Raw genomic sequence first — 11,336 nt, forward strand, 5'->3', positions numbered from 1 at the left:
TAGATGCGTTGTCCTTAACTAAGTTTGAACCCTTTTCGTTATCCTCCGTGTACCCCACCTTTTAGTGGGGTACCGGTAAGATACAGCTGTTATACACTTTCCTCATGAGGGATACTGGCTAACTCCAAATCATGACCTGAGACAACCTGAGACAAGTGAACACGGTAAGCTAAAATAAGAAAAAAAAAAACGGTTCTTTGCTTCTTCTAGATATGAAAGGTCTGCATTTTCCTGAACAATATTCAAAGCCCCACATGTGTGCGAACATTTTTTTTTAACTCAACAATGGCTGTTTTAGAAACCTGGGGGGTGACCAGCCATACCTATTTAGCACCTATGAGCAACGTGTAGTGTTAAACAAATAAAGAGACGGGTGCACGGATTTTTAACAAGTTTAGGAGGATTACCAGTGCCCATCTGGCAGCAACGAGAAGCTTCTTAGCATTTTGCCTTTAAGCAAATTTAGCTCTAGGAGCTTTGCTACTTGCCTGAATCTCGTTGTTAACTCTTTCATGTGACTTTAGTCCGATATCAAGAGCCTCGAGTCTGAGCCTCGAGTTTGACAATTACAGGAATAACTGACGTCGAAGAATTTGTTCTGTACGCTAATCATGCTACTGAATTTGGGCACAGCGTCTGTATGGTGGCTAGCGTCTTCCGCAAGTAATTATTCTTCAAAACTCTTCTGGTTGGCAGCTCACAAAGAGTTGCTGAAGGTGACTCATTCAACGCAAATATTACATTTGTGGAGGAAGAAAAAAAAATGCTTTCATGGAAAGAAAGAAAACACGAATGAGACGGAACAATTCTGTTTCAGAGCTGACTGGAAATAATACGCTCATTGACATTTCGACGCTGAAAATATACAGGATGAATGCTGGGGTTCCCTTTAATTATGGCTGCACTGAGCAAGCGGACATTGTCCTGACATCTGATGTTTCGCCAGTATCATACAGTGAGTATATCGGTCTGATGCTGAAGCTCGTAAAGCAAGGTAGCAAATAAACAAGAAAAGTAGTGATTGTGGAGATACGTACCTGACTAATGGCTATTGAAGTAATATGTCAGCGCGTATGTTTTAATTGAAATTTTACAATGAAGCAGTATTTTTTTCTCTTCGAAGCCAGCTATCTTGAAACCTCCCTTTTGCAGCATTTGACCCTGTTTCTTCCAAACCACAAGGACTAGAAACACTATTTTTGCCCAGTACCTAAGGAATACAATGGCGAGTGCATAACAAGAATTATAGAAACTAATGGAGCGAAATGTTTTGCAGAAAAATGTGGAGGGTCCAGTAAAGAAACGAACTAAAATAACAAATGATTATTACGAAACAGTTCTTGTTGAGAAAAAACAGCGCGTAAAGCTGATTACAATGGCCCAACTGAGACCGCTTTAAGCCGCATTTATCCGGAGAGATGGGGTCTCGAAGGTAGTCTAAAACGCACGAGAGGTATAGGGCCTACCCTGCCCCCATAAGCTCAAATGCTATTCTTGCTAATACTGCTCTAACAAAACTTCTTGAGTTCTGCAAACGTGCGACGAGCTACATTACGCAATAATATGAAGAAATTACTAACGACAGGCATAACAGCTTGGAGGCCTGATTCACAGGCACATTTTGAAGGAGTGCAGTTTCCTTCTATACACTGAGACTGCAGTTATTGTATCGATAATGCTGGCTGTTGAGACATTTGTCGATTTACTTTCCATAATAGTAGCATGCCTGGCTACGGCCGGATCCTAGCGCTGGAACCGACGTAACTTACTCAAGACTTCACGCGACTTTGCTGCCAAATGTAAGTTCTTGTTCGGTTGCGACCTACAGTTGGATTACACTACCTCCTGTTCTCAAATAGAGATTAAACATCTCACCAGTCAGCATTTTGCTAGCTCATCCGTATTGCTAGTCACTGACCGTCATATACTAAAATCAAGGTGTAGTGGAATGAATGAAAGCTAACTGTCGTAACAGAGCAGTTATTTCAGCATTGTTGCAAAATGTGGCTCTGAAAAGTAATTTAGGCATTTCAGATGCCGGTTATATTTATAAACCACGTTTACTGGGTGTGATACAATATTTTTTTTCCATTACAGATACCGCTGAAGTTCAAACCATGCCAGTTTCTTCCTGACTTCGACGGCCCACTTCTTCTTCGCGCCGTGCTGCGCAACCCTACGACGAATAAAGCTGCTGTCTGACATCGCCAAACAAAAATTGCCACCTCAAAAACTGACAAAAAAAGAGAACAGCTTTTCTTTTCTTTCATGCTTACAGGAAGTGCTAAAAGTGAAGTTTGCTGCAATAACGATTGGTCTCATACCGCACTGGATAGACAAAAAATTATACACGATCAATGCGAATCATGCGACAGGTTAGCATAAGTGTGACGAAGGAGCCGCTGACGTTGATGGGTTGAGATGTTGCGAGCGGGTGCCGTGATCCAGTCCGTCAGTCACTGTGGGCCGCACCATATCATCCTTCCACTCTCCCCCACCCGTCAGCTGTCGCCTCCCACCCTTTCTTCGTCTTTCCATTCACAGCTTAACTCTCCCTCCCCTTCAATTTCTTTCTCCACTTTGCCACTTGCCAACCAATCTGCTTCGGACGAATGGACGGACGGACATATTTTTTGAGACATCAGGGTCTAATGCTAACGGATTAAAGAAATCATGCGCCTGCGTTACGAAGAGTTCAATCATTGACTTCATGGACATAGGCTGGGTTTACTGGAAGCACACTGACGCTTGCCAATATTGCAATTCGAACTTTAAAAAAATCTTGCGCTCAAATTAAGTTCCACTCAAAGCTCACCAATTCAAATATTGGAGCTTAATTTCATTTGGGGCTAGTTGGCTCCTGATTAAAGACGCATTACTTTATATAAAAACACAGGGCACACAGCACATAAGGGTTGATAAGAAACGCGCTTACTTTACCTTTATATGTTTTGTGCTGCGCTATAATGGGATCTGTTTTAATCACGAGTTAACTAGCCAGAAAGGAAAAGTTGCTAAAATTCGTTTTTCTTGAGCGGCCCTTTTGGCTTGCCTGTCAGCCTTTATGTGCTGTGTGTTGCGCTATGCAGTGATCATTATTGAATTCTAATAAACACACGTTTCCAAAAAAAAAAAAACCCATGGAGGTCTCCGTAAGCACAGGAACTGTGTGGTTTTGGGCGACTGAGCATTTACAGTAAAGAAAAAGATGATCCGGACAAAGAACCTCTCCTAATGCAAGCATTAACGAGCATTCTTGCATTGAGCCGAGCTCTCTATTGATCTCATTTGTATCCCCATAACAAACGCTTGGGTTTAAAGAAACGTGTCTCTAAAGTTCCAACTTATTAAGCCCAATTTTTTATTTCTCTTAAAAATAGACTCTTCTTCGAAGTTTTTTTTTTCACATAATTTATGTCGTTTCTGGGAAACACCGCAGCTGTAATATATTTAACGACTTATTTAAGGGCTTTGCATTATTGCTAGTAAACAGCTATTTATTTTATTTTATTTGAACATACTGCAGGCCCTTTTCGGGCCCATGCAGGAGTGTTTACAATGCATCATTGATCAAACAGAGTAAAAACAAAAATTCAAAAATACAGAGATGTTCTCTGACCCAAACACAAAAAGAGAGAGAATTAAACAGAAAAGTCAATTTTTTCGATATAATTAAGAAATGGTTCCACGGACGTACACTTCACCGCATCTTCAGGCAATTTATTCCAATATGATATAGCATCTGGAAACAGGGAGTACCTGTGGATATTTACACGGCTGACTGGTTGACGAAGTGTTCTACTATGGTTTGTTCTAGACGAGTGTTTGAATGGCGGGTGTAAGTATTGTGAATTGGCTATTTTGAAGTGACCGTGAAGAAGTTGGAACAAAAACTTTAATCTTGAAATGATTCTTCTCTGTGACAGGCTTTGTAAATTTGACTGAACTATTAGACTGGTAGCGCTAGTTTGACGTGAATACTTTGAATAGACAAACCTCACTGCTAGTTTTTGGATGCGCTCTAATTTGTTGATTAAACTTTTTTGATGGGGGCTCCAGACTATATCCGCATATTCTAGGGTAGGTCTTATAAGAGTTTTATAGGCACTGAGTTTAATATGGGCCGGCGTGTTACGGAGCTTTCTCCTTAAATAATGTAATTTACCTTCTGCTTTAGAGCAAATGGATTTGATGTAGGGCTCCCAACGCAGGTTAGATGTTAGGATGAGCCCCAGATACTTCACCTGATCATATTTTTTAACCTGTATGTCACCAAGTGTGTATGTAAAACTTAGAGGATGCTTCTTATTAGTGAATGTGATACTTTTGGTTTTATCTGCGTTAAGTTTCATTCCCCAGGTCATACACCAAGCGTGGATTGATTCTAGGGAATTGTTAAGGAGAATCTGATCGTCAGATTTTTTTACAGCTATATATACGACACAATCGTCTGCAAAAAGGCGAAGCTGGATCGATGAACTAACACAGGAATGAATATCATTTATATAAATGAGGAACAAAAGAGGCGCAAGTACTGATCCCTGGGGTACACCCGAATACACATAAAGGTTTTGCGAAACGTATTCACCTATTTTAACGCATTGTTTTCTGTTCTGCAAATAGCAGTAAATCCATGACACAATGTTGCGATCAATGCCAAAAGATAGTAATTTTGTTACAAGGTCATCGTGAGGAACAACATCAAATGCTTTAGAGAAGTCTAAGAATATAGCATCTATCTGGTAGCCTTCATTAATTATGTTATTTTGGGCCTGGTGGCTCAGTGGTTATGGTGCTCGGCTGCTGACCCGAAAGACGCGGGTTCGATCCCGGCCGCGGCGGTCGAATTTCGATGGAGGTTAAATTCTACAGGCCCGTGTACTGTGCGTAGTCAGTGCACGTTAAAGAACCCCAGGTGGTCGAAATTTCCGGAGCCCTCCACTACGGCGTCTCTCATAGCCTTAGTCGCTTTGGGACGTTAAACCCCATAAACCAACCAACCAACCAGTGTCGGAGAAAAAAAAATGTTGAAATGACCAAAACCGCACAAAATTAATGATTAATAGTTGGTGATTTTCTCAAGAAATAGTAAAGAACAAAAACTTGTGCGTCACTATCTGGCAGTCTGTTTTAGAGCACTGCACGGGCCTCAATCTGAGGCCCGAGCCCGGCCCGGGCCCGAGACCTCAAGCCCGAGCCCGGCCCGGGCCCGCTAAATTATCGTTCTAGCGAGCCCGGCCCGGTCCGTGAATCCCGGAGTGAAGCCCAGCCCGGGCCCGACCCGGCCCGTTTCACAGTAACGCTTGAGGTATGCTGCTCACTCTGAGCAAGTAGACTGCTACTACACCGATAAGGAACTGGCCGACAAAAGTTCTGAAGCCGCAGTTTGGCTACCAGCAAGTTGGTTCTTTTTAACCCAGAAGGACGTGATTAAGAGTAGTGCTCGCCAGGCCCTTCTTTTCGAGAGTGATCTCGTGTATGTGGGCAAGGATAAGCTCGGAAGTTCCGAGAGCTAACTAAAAATGACTGCATACGCGCGTAGTAGTCTACTTTGCGTTTCCCCATGATTTTAATCAGTTATATTCTGCCGCCCGCGAAGTATAAATATTAAAGCTGCCTAGCAAGCAGTAGGACACGATCTCACATGTTGAGCTTATAGCCGACCTGGTCGCCTTTCACCAGAAACGACAAGCTAAAAGGCTGGAGTATTTCACGGTATGTGTTCGAAGACTATAAGCGTCCTAAACTAATATGTTCTTCCCGAATGCATTTCTAAAAATGTATCGGTATGTTTTGGGATCACGAACCATCAATGACCAATTAGCGCCGGTTGAATTTTACTCTTAGTGCACCTCGGCGTGGATATAAAGAAATAAATAAGTCAATGAATGAAGCTTAGTTTCTTCTCGGCACGTACTATAACTCATAGCTCATCCATGTCGCTGCTTCAATGCCGCAGTTGTGCACTTCACTCCGCAATAGTGAATGAAAAGTCGCGAACACCAGCCGTTTCTGTACGGCTCGGGCACGCAGCTTTAAGCCCGAGCCCGGCCCGGGCCCGCAACTTCAGGCCCTGGCCCGGCCCAGGCCCGGCAAAACAAATCATGTCCCGGCCCGACAGAACGATGATTTGCTTAAAACAGACTAGTGCACTGCACGGGCTCGGGCCAGCCCGAAAGCCCGGGCCCGACCCGGCCCGCGGGCCGGGCCGGGCCAGAGCTTTCGGGCTGGCCCGAGCCCGTGCAGTGCACTAGTCTGTTTTAAGCAAATCATCGTTCTGTGAAACATTGGGATTTGGCAGTTGCGAAATTCAGAGAGGTGGTTTTCCTATATCTTGACTACGCAAGCACGCTGACTCGCGTAAAAGACGTCCCATTCGGTCTATGAAATGTATTGGAGGAGTTAAGCGTATAAAAAATTCAGGAGGCACTTTGACTGTCTAAAGTGCGTAGAGGCTAAAGCGTTTTCCGCAACACTTTGCCTATGTGACACTGTTGACTTCACCACTGAATGACGTCACCCATAATTGATGACGAAGTAATGAAAATGTCTAATTAGTGGCTAATTATTTATTAATTACTAAATACCAATTAACTGCTAATAAATGACGCTTAAGCCTCTAGGAGGGGAACACGACAGCGTGTTGTAGCGCTGCCAGGCAGTCCACGGAACGGAATGCCACCACCCGTTCGGCGCGATACCGCCCGAAGGGAATATACGCCTCTGCCTCCCCCAGAGCCGTATATTCATAAGGGAATATACGGCTCTGACCTCCCCCATTGAACCCAACTCTTTTTGAGAAAGGTAATGGAGCAGTAATTCTCTGTCATCTCGTCGTACACTCGAACCGCACCATACAGGAAAGGAGGAACGCCACCACCCGTTCGGCGCGATGCCTTACCCTTAAAACGCAACGCTTTTTGAGGAAAGGAAATGGAGCAGTAATTCTCTGTCATCTCGGTGGACACCCGAACCGCACCGTACAGGAAAGAAGGTATGCCACCACCCGTTCGGCGCGATGCCTTACCCTTAGAACGCAACGCTTTTTGAGGAAAGGAAACAGCGCAGTAATTCTCTGTCGTCTCGGTGGACACCCGAACCGCACCGTACAGGAAAGAAGGAACGCCACCACCCGTTCGGCGCGATGCCTTACCCTTAGAACGCAACGCTTTTTGAGGAAAGGAAACAGCGCAGTAATTCTCTGTCATCTCGGTGGACACCCGAACCGCACCGTACAGGAAAGAAGGAACGCCACCACCCGTTCGGCGCGATGCCTTGCCCTTAGAACGCGACGCTTTTTGAGGAAAGGAAATGGAGCAGTAATTCTCTGTCATCTCGGTGGACACCCGAAACGGACCGTAAAAGAAAGGAGGAACGCCACCACCCGTTCGGCGCGATACCTTCCCCTTTGAACGCAACGCTTTTTGAGGAAAGGAAATGGAGCAGTAATTCTCTGTCATCTCGGTGGACACCCGAAACGGACCGTAAAGGAAAGGAGGAACGCCACCACCCATTCGGCGCGATACCTTCCCCTTTGAACGCAACGCTTTTTGAGGAAAGGAAATGGAGCAGTAATTCTCTGTCATCTCGGTGGACACCCGAAACGGACCGTAAAGGAAAGGAGGAACGCCACCACCCGTTCGGCGCGATACCTTCCCCTTTGAACGCAACGCTTTTTGAGGAAAGAAAATGGAGCAGTAATTCTCTGTCATCTCGGTGGACACCCGAACCGCACCGTACAGGAAAGAAGGTATGCCACCACCCGTTCGGCGCGATGCCTTACCCTTAGAACGCAACGCTTTTTGAGGAAAGGAAACAGCGCAGTAATTCTCTGTCGTCTCGGTGGACACCCGAACCGCACCGTACAGGAAAGAAGGAACGCCACCACCCGTTCGGCGCGATGCCTTACCCTTAGAACGCAACGCTTTTTGAGGAAAGGAAACAGCGCAGTAATTCTCTGTCATCTCGGTGGACACCCGAACCGCACCGTACAGGAAAGAAGGAACGCCACCACCCGTTCGGCGCGATGCCTTGCCCTTAGAACGCGACGCTTTTTGAGGAAAGGAAATGGAGCAGTAATTCTCTGTCATCTCGGTGGACACCCGAAACGGACCGTAAAAGAAAGGAGGAACGCCACCACCCGTTCGGCGCGATACCTTCCCCTTTGAACGCAACGCTTTTTGAGGAAAGGAAATGGAGCAGTAATTCTCTGTCATCTCGGTGGACACCCGCAACGGACCGTAAAGGAAAGGAGGAACGCCACCACCCATTCGGCGCGATACCTTCCCTTTGAACGCAACGCTTTTTGAGGAAAGGAAATGGAGCAGTAATTCTCTGTCATCTCGGTGGACACCCGAAACGGACCGTAAAGGAAAGGAGGAACGCCACCACCCGTTCGGCGCGATACCTTCCCCTTTGAACGCAACGCTTTTTGAGGAAAGGAAATGGAGCAGTAATTCTCTGTCATCTCGGTGGACACCCGAACCGCACTCTACGGGAAGGGAGGAACGCCATCACACGTTCGGCGCGATGCCTTGCCCTTTGAACGCGACGCTTTTTGAGGAAAGGAAATGGCTCAGTAATTCTCTGTCACCTCGGTGGACACCCAACCGCATCGTACAGGAAGGGAGGAAGTGGAGTGAAAGAAGAAAGAGAAAGAGGGGCCGTAATGAAAATTGTATTCGAGTAAAGGAAATTATACAGTAACTGTCTCGCATATCTCGGTGGACACCCGTCTAAACGCGGACCCATCTGCCGACACGGCTGTCGACACGGCTGCTAACGACAGTATGAGGCATTAAAGGCTTTCGCCTTGATATCGGGCAACGCGTTCGTAAGCAGTGTCCCAAGTGCATGCTGGTGTCCTGCATGATGTGTTCAGGCAATCCCTCCCATGTCCCCCTTACGCGCATCCCACCTGAAGACCACGAAACCAGCGCGACGCACATTGAAAGGGTGACCACGTGATCAAAGAAACTAGCCACAAGTGGATCGTCGGAGGTGGTGCATATTATTGCTATGCTGTAAAAGCCATTTCTTAAGACATGCTTTACTGCCTGAAAGGCTTCTGAAAGGCTGAGTGAGATACAGCTCGCATGTTGAAAGAAAACATTCTTTAAGCAGTGTGGTTTTCTCCATAAACTGCTCTGTATAATTTGTGAAGACATTACTCAGAAAGGAAGATGAAGAAATTCGCGCCGTACAGGTATGAAAAGCTATCTCAGATGCCCTCAGCATTCTGTATAAGCGAAACGTTACTGATCTAAAAATGTAACATGCAAAAAACATGCTTAGCCATTCTAAATGTGGCTATATTGTTTTCATGGGCTCGAGGAAAAATAATTTTATAGCAGCGACCTTACGTTCATTATATACCTTCCATCCACTTCTTACGAACGAACAAACTGACAGCACAAAATGTAGTTGATTTCTCTGTGAAGACAGTGCGTGAAAAAAAGGTGACCTCACTGTAGTCTGTTTTAAGCTATACATTAGATTAAAAAATTTATATGCATATTTAAAGCATTATTTCGTTAATAAAATATATGAGCAAGGAAAGGGGAAAGGGCACAGCTTTAAAAGGTAAAACTCAAGCAAGAACGTTTGAGCTTTTGTACCTTGTTTTCTGCGAAGCAGGCTTACAAAGTAATAAATGCTGGGTGTTGCTTGGCAGACCTTCTGGTTAGGCCTTTCGTTGAATATCTCTATTTGGCCATTGATGAAAATATCAAGATCTATCGCATGTTCGCAAATTCTGTGCATTAGAATAGTTTTTTGTCAATACAGCCTTTGCGCTTACGATTACAACGTGCAGTATAGAGTGGGTAATTGGAAAAATCATCATCAAGACTCAAGGTGTAACCGCGACGGGATCTTGTTGCTCTGTCCGCGGGAAGACCAACACACACTCAGTGAAGACAGGATCCGCGATATCATTAATGTAATTTATATTTAAAGATGCAGGAATTTAAAAGAATCGCCGGGTGCAGGTGTAGAGTAAATCACAAAAAAACAGCAGAAACAGCAACGTTTTTTCAACCTTTGAACTGAACATCACGGAATAATCATCAAAACGTTGTCAAAGGCTCGCTGACACCAAGCTAGTGTCACTCCATCTGCAGAAAATGGAGACACAGACAATGTGTCCAGAGATAGAGACTTCAAGTCGTGGGCCCCAGCCGTGATATCTAAGACGACAACAATAGCCACAGATAAGTATAGGTTACGACAATGGCTGACGGATTCCAGCATTATTGACAGACCAGACGTACTAACCAAGAACACAGGTAGAAAGCAGATGTGCAGCAATGATTCATTTCATTTCATTTCATTTCATGAAATGATGACAATCCTGAAAGCGTTGCGGGAAATGCCATCGATGAAGCGACCAGTGGTCGATTTATCATGCTTATCCTACACGACGTGCTCCTAGAAATGACTTTACACCAGAAGTGCGGATACAGCTCACTTTAGTTTGCTTGATCTAGGTCCATATACTTAAAGCGGTGTTTGAGTAATCATATCTTTCTAACACAACAGCGTTAAGATTCGTGCTGAGCAGAAATTCCTTCGTCGTCATCGGCGTTGTGAGCGAAAAATCTTCAGAGAAGCAACGTAGGCGCAGAATCTGGGTCACATTACCTCATAACGTCATCACAACCTACCCACCCTATAGTGAGCAAACTGACCACCGTGGCAGGTGGCAGTTGAATTTATGATTGGTAGCGAGAGGTTGCCCAGGAGGAGCAGCCTGGGTCGCACAAGACCTGCCGATAGCCGCACCTACCATGGCAGGGTCATCGCTTAACTGCTCCACCACTGCTCCAGGAGTGGTATGATGACTCCCGAATCCTTTCTCGAGAATATATATATATATATATATATATATATATATATATTATGGCTATGGGCAATGTTCAGAAGACGCGGTTGTTTATGTCAGCACCTACAGTCCCACTACGCTGACCCTTTCGTTCCTAGAGTGCATCAGCGACCTGAACTGCGTCATATCGCGCCGTACGGCAAGTGGTACATGTACGGCCATAAAAAAAACCAAAGTCGTCTGTAGGTCACTTGCCTCAAGCGATTACAACTTCAACACTGTTCAATTCGCCTTGGCGGATTCGCCTGTCGCTATTCATATTTCATTCTGGAAATTTTCTTTTTTTTTAGAGAAATTTCCAGGAGTCAAATTTGGGGATAATGGAATCTGTATGGGTTTTCAGGAAATTCTGAGAGCACGAAATTTTCTATTTTTCTCCAAATCGTTGCATTTTCCAAGTTCTGCTGGAGAAATAGCCATAAATTTAGATTTTTTACTCCTATTAAAAAGTTAC

The sequence above is a fragment of the Amblyomma mixtum genome, chromosome 2, assembly GCF_055824585.1.
Source record: "Amblyomma mixtum isolate Tamu chromosome 2, ASM5582458v1, whole genome shotgun sequence".
Lineage (NCBI taxonomy): Eukaryota > Metazoa > Arthropoda > Arachnida > Ixodida > Ixodidae > Amblyomma > Amblyomma mixtum.